Source organism: Nelusetta ayraudi, unplaced genomic scaffold (assembly GCF_046127955.1).
Source record: "Nelusetta ayraudi isolate G7.1 ecotype Tasmania unplaced genomic scaffold, CSIRO-AGI_Nayr_v1 ptg000094l, whole genome shotgun sequence".
Taxonomy (NCBI): Eukaryota; Metazoa; Chordata; class Actinopteri; order Tetraodontiformes; family Monacanthidae; genus Nelusetta; species Nelusetta ayraudi.
This window is the reverse complement of record NW_027466144.1, coordinates 3,216,416-3,234,020: the sequence shown is the minus strand read 5'-3', so window position 1 is coordinate 3,234,020 and position 17,605 is coordinate 3,216,416. Positions and strand designations below refer to the sequence as shown.

The following is a 17,605-nucleotide window of genomic DNA, read 5'->3' as shown; positions in this document are numbered from 1 at the left end:
ATCAGGTGAGGTCGCCGAAGGGGACGGAGAGAAGAGAGACGGCATCAAAGGCTTCGTCCTCCCAGGTGCGAGCCACAGCGTTATGTTTTTCCTTCACGCAGTTAAAGTTAAAGTCCCACTGATTGTCACATCCCAAAGGATGCAAAATTCATCCTCTGCATTTGACCCATCACCCCCTGTGGGAGAGGCGGGCAGCAGCGGCGCAGCATTTTTACAGTCATTGGTGTGACCCGGCCGGGGATCGAACCCACAACCTACCAGTCTCAGGGCGGACACTCTACCTTTAGCCCACTGAGCTGGTTAGCTGGTGAGCTCGGTGAGATGATGAGTTGGTCAGATGCTGATGTAACATTGTGTGGACCAGGTGCCTCATAAAATGTCCAGTGAATATGTTAAACTGCTATTTTTGCCTTACTGTTTTCTTCTTCAACCAGTCTGCCAATAATGACCCCTGACCTCTGACATCAACACAACTGATGCTCACTGGATATTTTCTCCTTTTGGGCCCAGACCCTCTGAACCTTAGCAATGAAGCTGAGTAAATATCCCAGTGGATCAGCAGTTTGCTCAGACCTGCAGGAAATTTCCTCTCTCTAAGAAAAAAAAAAAAAAAAAAAAAAAACATTTAACAGGTAAATGCAGTGAGGTGACTTGCAGAGAGAGACATGTTATTTTCCAGTCCCAGCCACATCCCACGCCAGACTAGATATCTGTAATCTCGCAGGCCAAAAGGCTCACTTTCCTCCCTCGACTGCCGCCGCCTCCTGCGCCCTTTCTTCCTCCTGTGTGGTCCCCAGTCTTCTGCCACCGCTGCTCGCCCACACCGACTCCACGCCAGGCTGATTTGTGTGTGGGTGCGGCCGGTTGGATGTGGCGACGGGCCTATCGCCCTGCTCAAAGCAGGCAGGAGGGATGGAATCCAAGGGCTTCTCAGGGACTGTGGCTGCTCTGTGTTCTATTTATTTGTTCAAAGGTATTTCTCTTTGACTGCTGGGCACGGTCTCTTTCCAGCAGCAAGACCCTGGAACTGTACTATTTCTGTCATTAATCTTCACAGTTCGCCAACGTTTAGGTCATCACAGGCGGGTATGACACACATTTACAGGGTTTATTTTATCGTCGGTCTGTCGCCGGTTATGTTGAAATACATCTGTGAATACATTTTGTAAACCGCTTCTCTGCTCCTATTTTGTGACAAAGGGCCTTTCATTCTGCGTTTCCTTCATCGACTCTCACATATCCAGAGACCTTGACGTTGAAATAAATATTTTTTTAAAAATCAAAAAAGACCAAATAACAATGTATTTTAAGGCTAGATAGAAAAATCGCAGCCTGCTGATTGTTTCGACGCAGCAAAGAAATGCTTCTCAGTTGTTGCATTGCCATACTTGGTGTTCTTAAGCTATACCACTAGATGGCAGTCTCTACTTTCTCAAAACAAAACAAAAAAAAACAACAACACTCAACCCTCTCTGCACGCCGACTCATGCAGAGCCAATGACTGCAGCCAAAAACTAAATATTGCTTGTTTATGTTATTAGCATTATTGAAAATACACTCTTGGCCACAGTCACACAGTGTAAAGCTCAGTGGACACTAGATGAATATAAGATGATGAAACATGGGGGAAATTGGATTAGATTTTAGATAAGTGACTACATTTGTTTTTGGAAACTATTTATTATAGGTCAAATATTTCTAAATTCTTTGCAAAGACTTTCTTTTTGACTTGCCAGCATGCCTGATATTCTATTATGTATGCATCTATATTATACAGCATATCTATACGTTAAATCACGTCGTCTCCTCTATCCTTACCTTCCTTCTCAATACTCCAATTTTTTTTTCCCCCTCCCCTTCCCCAATTGCCTTGTGGAACAAGGCGCGGTCTGACATGTTGAGTCACGTGCACATTCTTTGACGGGAAGGGACCAGACTGGACCAGTCTTCTTGTTGCTGGTAAGGGGGTCTGCAGTGTCCTGCAGGTGGGGAGAGGAGAGAAGGGAGATATGATGGGTGTGAAGGAACCTCTCTGACTTCACCAACAGAATAAATCCAGTTGTTGGCTCTCGTCTCTGTTTGTCCCCGTGTCTCTCTCTCTCTCCCTCTCTCTCTCTCTCGATCACTCTCTCTCTCACTCACGCACACACACACACACACACACACATAGATAAACACACTTCAAATCATTTCCATAACCTCCAAAAGTCCACCTGGAGGATGCATGCATCAGAGGGCTTTAGTTGCTCCACCTAGGGGGAAGTATCTCAAACCCAGAGCTCTGGGCGCGGGGCGTGTGTCATCACCATGGTGACATAGTTGTGTCAAGGGGACAGGAGGAGTTCCCCAGGGGACGCGCTGGCAAACAGATTGTTATGGGATGCCTCACAGTAAAAGGATTAGAGCTCAACTCTCCACCTAGTATCGCTGGACTGCAGCTTTCTAGCACCGCGGGGAGACGTTTATCAAGTTGCAGCTCAGAGTGCACCTTATTTTTCTTAATGCCCAGCGTGCAGCGGTGCATTCTGGGGGCAGCTGGAGATCGCAAAGCCGAGCGGATGCCGAGCCGAGCGGGCTAGCAGGGGTATTGATCAGGAGCGACGGTGTGCAGCACTGGGACTTGTCCTTGTGGACGAATGCGACAGAGGTCACAGTCGTGTGTCCACCTGTGCTAAGCAGCTGTGGTTCGAGGGATGAGTGACAAGGCCCCCGCTGCCCCCTGATGACCTCAGCAGACGGCCTACTCGTCCTCAATCCCCAGGCCCTCCTCTCTTGGCTCGAACACACGGATGGTTGTGCTGGTAGCAGATGGAGATTTCCTCCGCACAGGACTCATTCACTGATCCGCGGTGTCTGCTGACCGAGTTCCATCGTTTTTGGTCACTTGCATTGTCTGCTCCGTCACACATGCATTCATAGATATTTATTTATTAACCCAGGTAGCAACCCCACATCATTACCAAAAATGGATAATAAAAAAAACTCCCCATTTAGGCCCTCAGCTGCAACTGTAGCTGCGTTCTATTTTGCAAAAAACTGTAATGGAAACATAGCTTATGGCAGGTTTTCGCTTCCTGCTTACACTGACGGTTGGACGTTCCTTCCACATGCTGGGAAGGCGGCGACAAGGAGGTGGTGGCAGAAACACCTCCGTCAGTGCCCTTTGTGACATGACAGAAAACACTTTCACAGGCTTTTTTTGAAAGGCAGAAGCCAAAGAAGCTCGTTCCACTTCTCTTTGGCAGTTTCCTTTGAAATGGCAACAAAAGGCCAGGAACGCGTGCGTGACACACTACCTGCGTCTCCATTCAGAAAGTCACAGCGTCCTCCCGGCGGCCGATCAGCATTCAGCGCACTTTTTACCCCGAGTGGAGCCACAATATAATCTGTGTTCCTCAAGAGCAGTCAAGTAGACGGCGGCGTGCGGCCTTTCTTCGGCGCCGGCTATGTTAATGTCTTCATTGGGTTATGAATTATGTATGCCAATAAGTGGTTGATCTCGGCGAGTGTCAAAGAGGCGCTGTAAATCACGGCGCAGCTGCCACTCTGACGAGCGTTTACTTCCCCTCGCTCGTCGCCGCCGCCACCATCCCCCTCCACCACCACCATCCCCCTCCACCTCCACCCACCATCCCCCTCCACCTCCACCACCACCACGACTCCATCCCCCTGGCGGCCTCATCACTTTGATTAGAATCCGGCTGCCACGCACGGACGGACCCCTATACGCGCCCGGAAGCGTCGAATCCCCGCAGCTCCTTCTGTCTGCAGGGCAGCGTGCGCATATTCTGAGTGGAACTGCCTCTCCACTTGTCTTGCAGTAGGAGGAAAAAATATACACTTGATCGCTTCAATTCGTCTGGTTTTCACCCATCCATCCATCCATCCATCCATCCATCCATCCATCCGTCCCCTATCACCACTGGTGTCAGTCTCATGATGATGATGATGATGATGATGATGATATTTTCTGTTCAGTTCTGTTTCAGTTTTGCATGTTTTGCTTTCCTCATTTAGATTTAGATTTTTTTTTTTTTTTTATTCTTAGCTCCAGTGTTGTGAGGGGCCTCCACACTGGTTGATGTGCCTGGTCTACCACTTGGAGAGCCCTCCCAGTGTGGATGATTCCCCCATAGGTGATTGTTTCCCATTACGGTTCCTCAGTACACTGCCATTTTTTCTATACCGACTGTATCTGCAGTGTGTGCGTGCGTGTGTGTGCGGGTGGATGGATGGGTGGGTGCGCGGGTGTGTGGGTTGGAGAGTTTCAGAGGAGTGGGTGGGTTTTTATTATCTGCGGCATTTAATTTTATTTTTGCCCAGCACTGAGTGTTGCATTTTCTTTTGTGTAAAAAGTGCTGGATAAATAAAGTTTGATTGATTGATTGGTTAGATTAGATTTATTCAAGCTTATTCTTGTGATTTTCTGCAGCTAACTTCAAATAGTGTCATTTTCCTGTGACAAGCAATTTTCAGTTTGTTTTTCCTTTTTTGCATTCTTCTTCCTCTTTTAACCGATTTTGAGTCGCACCTCTTTTTCTTTAAAAAAATAATTATTTCTTATTTCTCAAAGCAGTGTTTTGTTTTGTTGCTTTAATCCATGATGCAAAATAGATGGGCATAAATATTAGCGGTGCTTTTCTCTCTTGAAGTGAAAAATGATCCGGGATGATGCAATATTTATTCACACCAATCCCAAATTCATGAATTATATCACTGTGATATCATCATTTTTAAATAACATTATCATTGAAATTCTTTTCTTTTTTTCTGCATCTGAAATACACATAGGTAAGTAACAGTGCGTCGTTGGTCTCCGAGGCTCTGCGGCTATTGTACTGGTTCCTCTCGGCCTCCGGATCTGATACGTGGTTCAGCAGGCGACAGACGGGAAGCCCTGCTGGGCCACATCCCACCTGCCTCAGGGACGGGTCGGTGAAAGCCGCAGTCAACTTCCTCAGGAGGAAAGACAGACATTTTGTTGTTGTTGCGGAGGGGAGGCAGCAGCGCTTTCATCTCCTCGCTCGTAGTTATTAATTCAGTTTTCAGTTTTTCAAGGTTTCCTTGAACCTGCACGCACATTTCCCTCCGTGTGTTGGAGCTGGAGTGATGCCACAGTTTGAAATTTCGTTCTTCATTTATTTTCGGGTCTGATGACGATAATCGCGATGAAAAACTTACAGCGGGCCGGCGTGACTTTTCGACTGATGCGCGTTCGGAAATGGAAAAAGCAGGAAAAGGAAGAACTAATTAACGAACACCAGCGATCAGAAAATTAAAATCATGATGCGCAGCCAGCAATTGTACTTTTTTTCAAAGGGCTGTAAAATGTTTTTTAGGCGGATTTTATTGGTTTTTCAGAATTGTCATTTTAAAGTGACCACGAAACCCCGAGAGGTTCAAAGTTGGCGAAAATAATAAAATAGGAAAAACTTATTTTCGGACTTTGCCGCCACAGCCTTGACCCCTGCCTAAAAGCATTAAGTCACTTTCTGTTTGCGGCCGGGGAGATTGCAGTAATTTCCCTCTCGGCGCTCGCCGCTTTCATCGTGAATGTCGGCCTAATTTGGGGAATTTAGCGTGCTAAATCCCGGGCGCCGCCTGCCCTCGCTGCTGCTCCGCCAGCACGGACGCCGCGGCACGTCGTCACCGTCGTCTGACCCCATCAGACGTCCGTTCTGCCCTCTCAGCTGCATTATGTCTGAAGTAATTGTCCCCACCTTCTTGTGTTGCTGTGGAAACTGATGAGCACTTGACAGCTGTGGGACGGGGTTGCCATGACAACAGGACCGATCGGCACTTGTGTGAGCGAGTGCTTCTGTGTGTGTGTGTGTGTGTGCCTGGCGGATGCACAAATTATTATTATTTTTTTTTACATTTCTCATTCTTAACCGCTCTGGCGCTTTGACACCTGCACGACACTCTGTCATCAGCCGGGCATGATGGGTAAGCAGCGGTGGTGATGGAGCCTCACTCAGTCGGTTCAGAGTGAGTTTTTCTTCTTCTTCTTTTTCTTCTTCTTTTTTTTCCAAACTCATCCAGAAGGAGCCTCGGACTTGTCAAGAGCTGAAAAGGCAGACGTGTCAAAACAAGTCCTGAGGCACTCACTTCCCTGGCTGCCGCTCTATTCGCCGCCCCTCAGCAGGATCTCGCCAAACAGTCGCTGACCTGAAGTTTGCTGCAGGTGGTGGAGATTTATTTACTTCCAAACGTTATCTGTTTCATTGGATGGTGGTTCTTAGCGCAACTGTTGCCATTTTATGGCCTCCAAAAGCGGGCGGACCTCTGACCCCAGACCTCGACGAGGCAGTTCCCAGCAGCCCGTCTGGTGCCAAGAACCACGTTCACCTCATTGATTAGATCCACTTCCTTCTTCATTCTGATGCTCGTTTTGAACTTTGAATTTTGAACATTGAGTTGCTGCCACGTGATTGGCTAATGAGCGTGTTGTCCGATAAAGTGACCGCTGAGTGTGCGTGCGTGCGTGCGTGCTGGTTGCTGGTTGCTGTCACACGAAATTGTCGCATCCATTATTGAAAGACCTAATGGCCTCCAATCTCGATTCCAGGGATCTGATCTGTGCTCAGTGCGATGCTATCTCGTCTCTATCATCATCACGAGGGGGGCGTCACTAGCAGCGCTCAGCAACCATCGGTGCGTTCAGCAAACGCACCCTCGGCGGAGCAGCGACGCGTGCTGTGTACACAAGCGAGCGAGTAAGTAAGTTTGTTTGCCTGTTTGTTTTCCAGCAGCGGGGAAAGAGGCGCTGATGAACTGCGCGCAAGACGCGGGCTGCGAGCTAATGCAGAGTCTGATTTCCTTAAGGGCTTCAAAAAAGCACAGCGAGAGTGCCGGGCATTTATTCAGCTCACGATGTTTAATAATTGATAGTGATGCGAAACTTATCCTCCCTGCAAGAATGTGTGCTGACTCACTGCAATCGAAGTCGGGTTTATGGGGCAAAATAATAAAAACAAAACATATTTTGAGACTTTTTTGCACAGAATTTCTCAAATGTTTCAACGGGTGCACAATCGCCAGACTCAGTCCTGAACCGGATTTACACAACTGCCAGGCGATGATTCTTGTTAAACTGTGCTGGGCTAAAGAGTTCATCATTAGTCTTGTCCTCTATCTGCTGACTTTCCCGGCAGAGGGAACAAGGCAGGAAGCTAAACCCTGTAATTTATTCTGCTGGGGTTTTAAAGGCCGACACCCCGGCTTGGTTCCTGCTGGAAAACCAAAGTTTCCACCTGGAACAGCAGAGCCGACGCCGTCTTCTTTTCGTTAAGAGAACAACGCGCTGCCTGCTGGCCCTGTCGCCAAGGCGCTCAGCCGAGAGACTCTGAGCAGAGACACGTTTCCCCCTGAGCCCTCTTGGTTTGGCCGCGACGTCCCCGCGAGGTGCAATAACAGCAGCTCGAGGCTCATCCCGTTCACGGTCGGCTCTGTAAGCTCGTGGCCGGCTGAACACAGGCGCATTGTAGTCAAGACCGCGCCAACCGAGGCTAAGACCTTCTTCGAGACTATAGCGTATCGAGATGGAGGCGAGACCGAGACAAGACCAAGGCTGTATATGTCAAAGAAAATAACAGCAAAACAGAACAAATGACCAGTATCTTTATTTTTTCATTTCAAGACTGCTTCTACACCAATAGAACAGCAACATTTCCTTTCAGCAAGGTGTCTTTCAATAATTTCCTTGAACATTTTTGTTCCCGAGTCCGTCCAGTCCAAGACCGAGACAAGACCGAGTAAAAATGCCTCCAAGTCCGAGACCAAGACCCTTCCAGATTTGGAAAATAAATGAACTGATTTTATTCATTGATGAATTAATTAGGTTTTCTTTGTAGGCGTATGGATGTTTGCACGTGATCTTCATATTTTGTTTTTCATCCTTTTAAAGTAAGTCATATCAGACCATCATAGGAGGTTGTAAAGCAAACTTTTACCTGTGGTCCTGAGAAAAGTCAAGTTCCAGTGGTGAATGGGAGGTATTTTTTTTTTTAGAACAATGCCCTTTTATTAATTCATTAATAAAAGCACAAAAGAGAAAACGTGGAGGAAGGTGTGCTTCATCTCTCGCAGGCTCTCAAACGCGCCCAGACGGAGCGAGGAGAGGAGCCCCCGGGTGCGGCAGATTGTTCCGCCGCTCCGCCCTCTGTGCATCCACATAGTGCCGCGTTTGTTCCCACGAGTGGCGTGAGCAGCGGCCCCCTCCGCGCCACCGCCTGTCACTTGACTGGGCCCCCGCAGCCTGCCGCCTTGGCCCGGGCCCCGCCGCACAAAGCCGGCCCTTATTACCGGGGTCCTCGGCGCTGGAATTTTAACAAGTGCGCCGGTCGAAAGCAGCTCGACCTTACGCTGATTCGCCCTCACGCAGGCTTCAGGGTGCAAGATGGCCCCGTGTTGACAGCTAGGGAGGCGCTTTGTTTTGTGCCTGTTTTTTTTTTTTGTTTTTTTTTTGTTGTTGTTTTCAACTCTGGGGATGCATAATGATAACGTCTGGAGATGTCTCCCCGGCCCGCCTCGCTCGCTCTGTGACCCTAATGCACTTGAACAAGTGGAGTCTTTTATTCTCGGGAGGACCGATAATAGATTTTGCCCTTTTTTTCAGCTCGCCGAGTTCATTAGCAGCGGCGTGATTGATTCTTTCTGCTTTTTGCTGTCTGGATTGAGAGGCCATGGCTCATCATTACCTGACAGAATGAAAGGTGCAGACGGGCGGCTTCATTTGTCAGTGTGGGTTCTTTTTTTTTCTTTTTTTTTTTTCAAAGAAAAAAATGAAAAGAAAGTCCTGACAGTTCGCCTCTGTTAATGGTCGAGCAAAATTCTAAGCAAATTAAATAAAAAAAACATTTTTACCGTGAAGGGATTGGATGCAAATTAACGAGGTCACGTACAGCGTAAGTTCGTTTTTTTGGAGCGATTTGATGCTCAGCCTGCTGCTGCCTCGCTTTAGGCCTCAGACGCACTCGGTGACTTTACATGTGGAAGCCCCTCCCTCCCTTCCCTCCCCTCCCCCACCAATCTTTACAAGGTAAATATTTACAACATCGTAAATGACATTCTGCTGTCTTTTCCCACCGGTCCCCCACCAGCGACTGACTTAGGGAGCCTGGCCTTTCCTCTTTTCTCTCTTTAAAGAGTTTATTTTATATACAGTATGTGTATCTATCTTTTTGACTGCTTTAAATTACGCATGAGGCAGAGTATAATGAGCGTGTGAAGTTGTGCTCGCCACGTCAAGTTGTTTTACACCGACGGCGGGCTGCTGCTGCTGCTGCTGCTGGTGGTGGTGGTGGTGGTGGTAGTGTTGGGGGCGGGGCGACACTTCTGGCAACTGCACTCACTTTCGGAGCCACCAACCATGTTGTCGCTTTAATATTTCAGCGTCTCTGCCGTTTATTTTTATCTCCCGTCGAAGCAGCCTCTCTGTGACCCACGTTGCTTTGCCTACATGCGAAGGCCTTTTCATTCCTTTTTTTTCCTTTTCTTAATGTATCCAGTGCCATTGTGTCTTCTCTCACAATCTCAGCCTGATGGATGGAGCGCGCGGCTTCATCCGTGGTTGCCTCATTTTTTTTTTTCTTATTTTTGGAGCCATACCCTGAGCCCTCCCTCCCAGGTTCGCAGCTCTCATTTCCTCTTATCTACTTCAGCAGCAACAACAGCAACAAAAGAAAAATTCAATTATCACCTTGGCATCCGGTGCAGTGCGAATCCACTCACTTCTCAAATTTTGCTCTAACAACACCCTCCCTCCCACCTCTACATCCTGCTCCTCCTCCGTGTCACCTTCATCAGCAGCAGCAACGTGACCTGGTCGAACCCGACGTGCAACGTCCGCCACGGCCATTCTCTTCGATGCGTCCCGAAGACGAGATGACAAACGAGGAACGCGGCGCGGCACCTTTTGCGGCGCAACTGGGCTCGAAATGATACCGGGCTGATCTCCGGGCGCCAGTGAGGCACAAAGTGATCGTCGATCATATTCCGCCCAATGGCACTTGGGAGGGCCGCGTGACAGACCATCACTCTGATGTGCGGCTTCTCCGGGGTAATTACTCTGTGAATTTTTTTTTTTTTTTGTCTGCTGCTGCACTCACTGTCGGAGTTGTTGGCGGTCAGAATTGTGGCTTTCCTCTTGAAATGCAGGTCATTTAGAAACAAAACACAGGTCTTGAAGTGGCACATGCAGTTATTTTGCCTGGTGTGATTATCTCACCGCTCATCCACAGTGGGCGGCTGTGCTGCTTCCTGCAGCCTGTTCGTCTGGACTTTCAGTTGTGGATCCTGTGACTTGTGGTTGTGTTTCGTGCACTTGATGGCACCGAGGTCAGACACAGGGCGGCTCTTGTCAGTGAGTCTCTGTCTTAACCCACCCCCACCATAGCCGCCTGCAGGCGTATCTTCCCAACGGCGTGCACCAACCTGCTCACCGTTGCGCCTTGTGAGGCTGCTGCCCCGTCGGCGACCTTTCTATTTTTCTTGCTGTTTGACACCAACGTGCATCACTTTCTATCACCTGAAGATTTGACCTCCATGCCCGAGAAAAGCCAAAGACTCCTTGTCATGTTTTGTGTGCAAACAAAAGGCGACTCTGTAATCTTTCTTCCCATCCATCCAGCGTCCTAGAGGAGAGTCCGGGAAGTTTCTGTAACACTGTGGATTTATAGTTAGGTTTCCATTCTGGCCGAAGGCCCAGAGAAAAAGCCTTCTTAAAAGGGCAACTGGACGATGCATCTGTTGCATCTGAGTGGACAAACCAGATTTGTTGCTGTTCGTTTAGCCAGCAGAAGGCTTGTTACTGGTGCCCTTGGGCGGCCTATAGTGCTGCTAAAGCTAGCTGGGAGTAAAACGAAAACACGTTTTCCACTGAGGATGTATCCACTGCCACTTATTGTTCTCCCGTTATTGTGAAAATCCAGCTGCCACACAACATTTCCTAGTCTCTTAATCCAGCAGCAGCAGCAGTAGCTTTGCCAAAGGCTTTTGCAGCAACCACAGTTCAAGGTAGCTTCCTCCGCCTGGTATCCTCCTGGGTATGTTTTTTTTTTCTCTCTCTCCCAGCAGCTGGAAAGCGTCAGTGACATTTTGCCTGTAGAGCTGGATTGCAGCGGCGGAGCCCGAGCAATCGGGGGGGTTAAGTTTGCACGCTTTAAGTCTTTGACCGCTCGGTTAAAGCAGCCGTCACTTATCTCGGCTAATGCCGGCCCCTGAAATATGAATGCGGGCGTGCGCAACGCGGGCATTAAGCGGCCGTCCTCCCTGGCCCGATTGTGTCGGGAAGGGAGTGCATTCGCTCAGCCTGATGGCTGAGAGTGAACTCCCCGCTCGGCGCCGCCGCTCTGGCCTGCGGAGGAGGAGAAGACGGCCTTAATGAAACGGCGTGACCTCTGACGCCCCCTTGTTGTTTGTCTTGTTTTTTTAAGATGCCCGTGTGGGAGGCTGAGTGCAGCAAATAACCGGGGCGAGAGAGTGGCATTGTGTTTTTTGTTGTATGTATGTTGTCTGGGGTTGGAAATATATATTGTAATGGTTACATGGTGTCCTGTGATTTTCTTGTAGTTATGTTGTCCATGAGATATAATTTTGTTTGGTCTGAAATGAATATTATCTAACTAATCTAATCTAATTATTAGTGTACTTGTAGGACATGGGAGCTCTCTGAGGGTTCTCTCAGGTGGAGCATCAATTCAGTGAGTGATGGGAGTCCTCCCCGGTGTCCTTCTGCTAATGGAGCCTCTTTCTGCCGCTGTTAATTGCCTGAGTTTAGCGAGCGGGACGCTTGATGACCCACAGCAAGCAGCAAGCAGCGCCACCATAAATCTCGCGCCCCTCAAAAAACGGCTAATGCTAAAGTAGGGCGTGCGTGGCCCGGGCGACGTTGACGCGCTCCTGCCGAGGAGGATTGGCGGCCGCCCCCCTGGGATCGAGCGGGGAGCGAGGTGAGCGCTGCCACTGCACGGCACGCTCCATTAGACTTTACTCAACAGTGACTGGAAGAGCGCTGTGAGCAGGGAGCGCCGGGGCTAGCAGGTACAGGTCAGGATGTCTGTGTGTGTGTGTGTGTGTGTGTGTGTGTGTGTGTGTGTGTGTGACTGTGTGACTGTGTGAGTGTGGGCAGATGGAGGAGAGAGTAATGGACTCTCCTCACTTAGCTGACAGAAGCAGAAGTGTATTTATCACCACCCTCTCTGTCCTCCACCACACTGGACTCACGCTAATGCCTCCTCGTCGGCGTGAAGCAGCACGTTTTTTTCACGGCGAGCGTAAAAAAGATTTCGATGATTAAACTGAACGCCAAGCATGCAAAACAAGTCCATCTTCACACCTCATTCTAAAGCAGCGGAATGCCACTGCTGCAGGTGCTGCTCCTCATATGAGAAACGGCCACAGATGTCAAGCGTGTGAAGGAACAGAGGGCGACCTCTCAGCCATGCAATTTCACTTTCAATCCTCTGTAATTCTCACCCCCTTCAAAGTGAGCAGGAGCGGGGGGGAATGAGGAACTGAATTTTGCAGGCAAAGCTTTGCGAGTCCTGCGTGAAAGTAACGCATTTGCAATCTCACGCTCCTTTGGCCTTTTGCCCGGTAATCGCTCCCTCCACCCTATTTTGTCTCCCCGCGTCTCCCTTTTGTCCGCATTTCTTTTTCCCTTACGTTCTTTGTCAAATTTCTTGCTCCCATTCTCCCTACCTCCCTACCTCCCTCCTCCACATCTGGCACCATCTGCAGCGGTGATGTCATCCTCTTCTTCCCTTTTATTCATCTCAGAGGTCTCAGGTCTCTGGAGCTGCAGCAGCAACAACAACAACAACAACAAAAAAACATCGAAATGTCTTTGGCCAGAGACAAAAAGATGCACGAGAAGAAGGATTATAGAGCACTTCAGGATTCAATTGTTTACACAGCTTGAATTGGAACCAGGAAAGTGTATTCGATGCAGGCGCTGGGCTGGTGCGTCACACGACAAAGTCAATACAAGCCGCTGCTACAGACAAAGGGCTTCATTTTAAGGCAGTTTGAGTATTGTTTGGTTTAACTGGTTTAATATTGAGGGCATGTTTCCAATAATAGATTTAAAAATAAAAACAAAACAATCAGGTTATCGCCGACATGTAAAACAGCACGTTTTCTTGTTTTGAAAAAGGCAGATGAAGTAGATAAAGAACTGAATTCTTCTCTAATAGGAAAACCTCCTCGCAGGCCCACAGCTCTGCATGTTAATCAGCGCGCAAGAGCGTCTTGCAGCCTGATTACATAATAGATGTGCGTATCTGTAATTGCTGCAGCAAGTAATTGAGCCTCCGCTGCTGCTTGTTCCAGCTTGTGGTAGGCGCGCCGCCAAAAACAGGAAATTCAGCCCCTCTGTGACGTCACAGCGGGGGCTGCAAACTGCATTTTTGTGGGAGGGCAATAAACAGAGGGCTAAGGGCAGAGCCCTGAGGGCATGGAGATTGGAAGTATTGTTAACAACCCACAGGTTGTGACGTGCAGGGCCTAAGCCCCGCCTTCGCCCCAAGACAGCACAGAGGCACAATGAATGGATGGATGCTCCTCTGGAGCCTCCACTGATAAATATAGACAGACCTTGAAAAAAAAAAAAAACTTTTTTTTTTCCTCAATCCACTTACTTAGCCCACTTCTGTGAGCACTCGCTGATTGCCATCAGAGCTCTGGCTGCCCGTCGAGTGTCTGCGCTGGGAGCCGGTCGATCACCACGCTCCTGCTTCTCCAACGCGGACCGTCGCGCTGCGTCGGACGGAATGGGAATGAATCATAGCGGAGGGCGACGCGCTCGTCCGTGCATCTATTATTCATCATTAGTGCCACAGCGGAGCAAACTGTTTCGTCACGGCGCGGCCTCCTAAAAGGCCACGGCGAACGCTCTAAACCTGCGCCCCGCAAAAAGTGGATTGGCTGCAGCGGTTTCGCGCGAACGCAGCGTGTTCACTTTGGCAGAGTGCCCTTACCTGAGTTTCGCTTTTATTTATTCATTCATTCGTTTGATTTATGCACGCAGCTGCGGCTCAACAGGGGAGGGGCAAAATAATTCAGTTTATGCAGATCCCGGGTAAATAATGACGCCTCTCGTCCCGCCGTGAAGTCGCGCTCGCTGTGCAAAAAAAGCGCACTCTCATTTAATTAGGCAGCTTTTAACCGCGGCTCCGAACCAAAGCCGCTCCCGCTCCGCCTTAGGAAAACAGACGTCAATGAATGATTCATCAAGATCGCAAAAACAGCCGAGACAGAAACTCTACATTTTGGTTCGTAGTTCAGCATCTCAGGCATTTTTAGAAGCTTAGAAAGACAGAAATTAGAACGCTTCTGTGCTCGGTTTTATTTTGAAATCTAATTTTGCTTAGACTCTTGGGAGTTGCGGTGCAGTTCCTCAACCCTAAATCTGACTCAGGGCTCCTCGTGGGTGACTTCTTCTTTCGTGAGAACTGTGGTTCAGGGTGGCGACCTGAACAGCCTTGGGTCATGTACCGCAGCACCGTCAATGAGAAGATCTGCACCGGAGACCCGCGACAGACGTCAGCGATCTTCGGCGCTAAATTCTCATTTAAAAACACAGATATGTGATGGCGTGTGAAGGTGTTCTCCATGAAAGACTCAGGGAGTGACGCCATCCAGGGATTTTGTCATGTTCGCTACCCGCACACACACACACACCCAAATACACTCACTCCATTTTCAGATGACCTTCTCCCTCACGATCCTCTCAATCCCTTTTCATAATTTTCAGCCCTTTGAAGTGTCCGACTCCCCCGAGGGGAGATTTTCGTCTTGGCTCAGGCGGGGAATATACGTGCCGTTGACGTTGGCCCGCCGCGCCTTCAAAGTTACCCACATTTCCGAGGCCACTCGCATCCCTTTCAGCAACGTGACCGAGCGTCTTCTCAGCCCGAGGGAGGGCTCCAGATACCCGGCTCTGTCGTGCTTGTTGTCGTGTTTTTTCCGGTGGGGGGGGGGGGTTGTAATCCCTTTGCGAAACACTCTGCTGCTCATTTGTCAAGAGCGGCCTCTCTCTCTCTCTCTCTCTCTCTCTCTCTCTCTCTCTCTCTCTCTCTCCTCTGCAGGGCAATCAAGTCGTATTCCCAGAGTGGGTGAGCTCAGCAGATCTCAGTCTTTCCATGATGACCACCTTCACATATTAGGGTGATGCAGTACAGGGAACACCTAGTAAGCTGAAATGTAATTACCTTTTCCCATAAGATGGGATTTTTTTTTTTCCCCCACCCAAGGTCTCACGGGGTCTATTTCATGACCTCTAGAATTATTGCACAAAACCTAAATATTGCAATAAAAAACAGGAAATGGAAACACTTACACTTCAAAAAACCTCTTAAATATGGCTGAAAGGTTTTGACGCTCTCATGAGGTGGTTTTTCAGACGTATAGTAGAGGTATATTGCAAAAGTGTCATGGAACCCCTTTTTTTTTCCTTCGCATTTGCACATCAGTGGACGTGAAGTACGGGGTCATGTTTGTTTTTGACCAGGTTAAAACATGCTGTGATCCACGTGCACTCGTTCACCAGCTCAACAGATGTCTCTCACAAGTCACTATTTTATCCGAGGTAGTGATGGACCCACCGGTGACGGTTGTCCTCGCCCGGCCCGAGGCGAGAGCGCAGACTTACCACTTCCTGAGTGGCGCCGTCCACTCACAGGCCAGCGCCCAGATGGTCGGCGATTATCAAAATCTGCCTTCTGCCGTCGAGGTCAGGGGCAGCCGCAGAGAAAGAGCGGACCGTGCGGATTTTTCCCTCTCCTGCTGTTGCCAGTGTTGCAGTGTTCGACCAGAGCCCTGTTTTCCCCTCAACTGTGTCTTATTTTAAGAGAGTAGGAGGCGCATTGCTGCCACACTGGAAAAAACAGGGTTATGTAGGATTACGTTATAAGGTGAAACTGTCACGTTATAAGGTGAAACTGTCACGTTATTTTGTGAAACTTGCACCAATTAAAGTAATAGTTTCATGTAAAAATGTGAAACTTTTACATTATAAGGTGATAGTTTCACCTTATAATGTGAAAATTATCACGTAAAAACATGACACTTTTATGTTATAATGTGATTGTTTCGCATTACAATCTCAAAATTATTACGTGAAAATGTGATACTGAGTCCTGTTTATGTTCCTGTTTGGCAGCAATGCGCTTCCGTAAGAGTGAGAAGAGGAAGAGGAAGAAGAAGAAGAAGAAGAAGAAGAAGAAGAGGTGGAGGAGGAGGGTGGAGAAAAAGAAAATCAGGCTAATTAATGTTGACGCATGTGTAACAAAACAGGCAATAATTGAGGTCAAAAATCCTTTTTTTTTTCGGCGCCAAGAGTGCCCAGGAGAAGGAGCCCGGCCCTCCAGCGACGTGACCCTGTTAATCGCCTACTCGGCTTCGCGGTGGATTTTAATCATCGTGGCCCGCGGCCGTGGCCCGCGACAGTTGGAGGCGGGACTACGTTGAAAATGAGGATGGGTTGGAAAAGTGCTTAATTGCCTCCTTTCCAAGAGCTCCGGGGGCTTTCGATAAAGAGAAATGACTGCTTTCGGCATATTGCTTTTGAAAAATCCACAGAGTGCCGCGAGATCTAATATTGACAGCGGACTGCAGTTTATGTGTGTTTATTTTAAATATTCGCCTCACAGGTCGGGGTGACACGGCTCCGGGCTCTTGGGCAACGGAGGGCTGAAATAAAAATGAACCTCTGTCCTCCATCCAACTGAAGCAGGAGGCGTATGTTTGCATCAGTTTGTCTATTTATTATTCTTAAAATCAAGGAAAAGCTTCTGCAATCATGAAGTGAGCCAGCGGTTGCCTTGGCAGCGTGAAGGTGGCGGGTTCGATTCCCATGGTCCGAACAAGATGGTTGATGAAACACAGACGGACGGCCATCCCACGAGTGCAAACATGAAAGGGTGCGCGGAGTGCAGAGGCAGCTGCCGCGCTCTGATTGGCTCCTCGAGGCTCAGCCAAACAGAAAATATTTGTGGCAGCAAGACAGATGAGTGTGTCATTGTTATTATTATTATTTTTGAGGTTTTTTTTTCCAAGGCCAGTTTGATTCTGCCTTCAAGGAGAACTACTTTCTCTCCCGCTTCGGCACTTTCGTAGTTTAGTCACGCACTGTTGTCGCCACTTTGAAGGTTCAGCCTTTTGAACGCCTGCCAGCTGCAGAAATTTCCCCCCGACTCTTTTTCACGCTTGCAAATTTTCACATTTCTCGTCAACGGCCTTCCACGTTTTTCCACCTTCTGCGTCACATCGTGTACTTCATCTTTCCGCCTTTCCGAGGCGTGTCTGCGCGGGAACAAAGAGCCAGCGCCACCATCAGGCCGGCTGATGCCACCTCAGCCTGAGTCGCAGTTCGGGATTGGGAATCTTGAAAAGTCTTCCCAACCTTCGTTTGTTCTATTTTTGTCACGGGGGTGTGTAAATAAAGCATCACCTTTGCTTTGGGTGCGTGAGACAGACTACACATTCCGAGGCTGCTGGTGCTTGTGACGATGCAGGAGAGCAGAGAAACGTTTGATGTGGGGCGATGCAGCAGCAGCAGTTTTTTGCCGCCTGCCTGACCCACTTTACCTCTGACGTAAGAAGG

The 17,605-nt window shown here is 48.8% G+C and overlaps 1 long non-coding RNA gene across 1 annotated transcript; it reads right to left on the bottom strand.

Annotated features, from left to right (window-relative positions):
- Positions 1-1,811: 1,811 nt before the first annotated feature.
- On the bottom strand, positions 1,812-13,924 carry LOC142902410 (uncharacterized). Its single transcript, XR_012929082.1, has 3 exons — positions 13,641-13,924; positions 12,711-12,799; positions 1,812-1,979 (listed from the first exon to the last, which is right to left on the bottom strand). It is a non-coding gene; the product is annotated as an uncharacterized LOC142902410 (long non-coding RNA).
- Between the last annotated feature and the right edge of the window lie 3,681 nt (positions 13,925-17,605).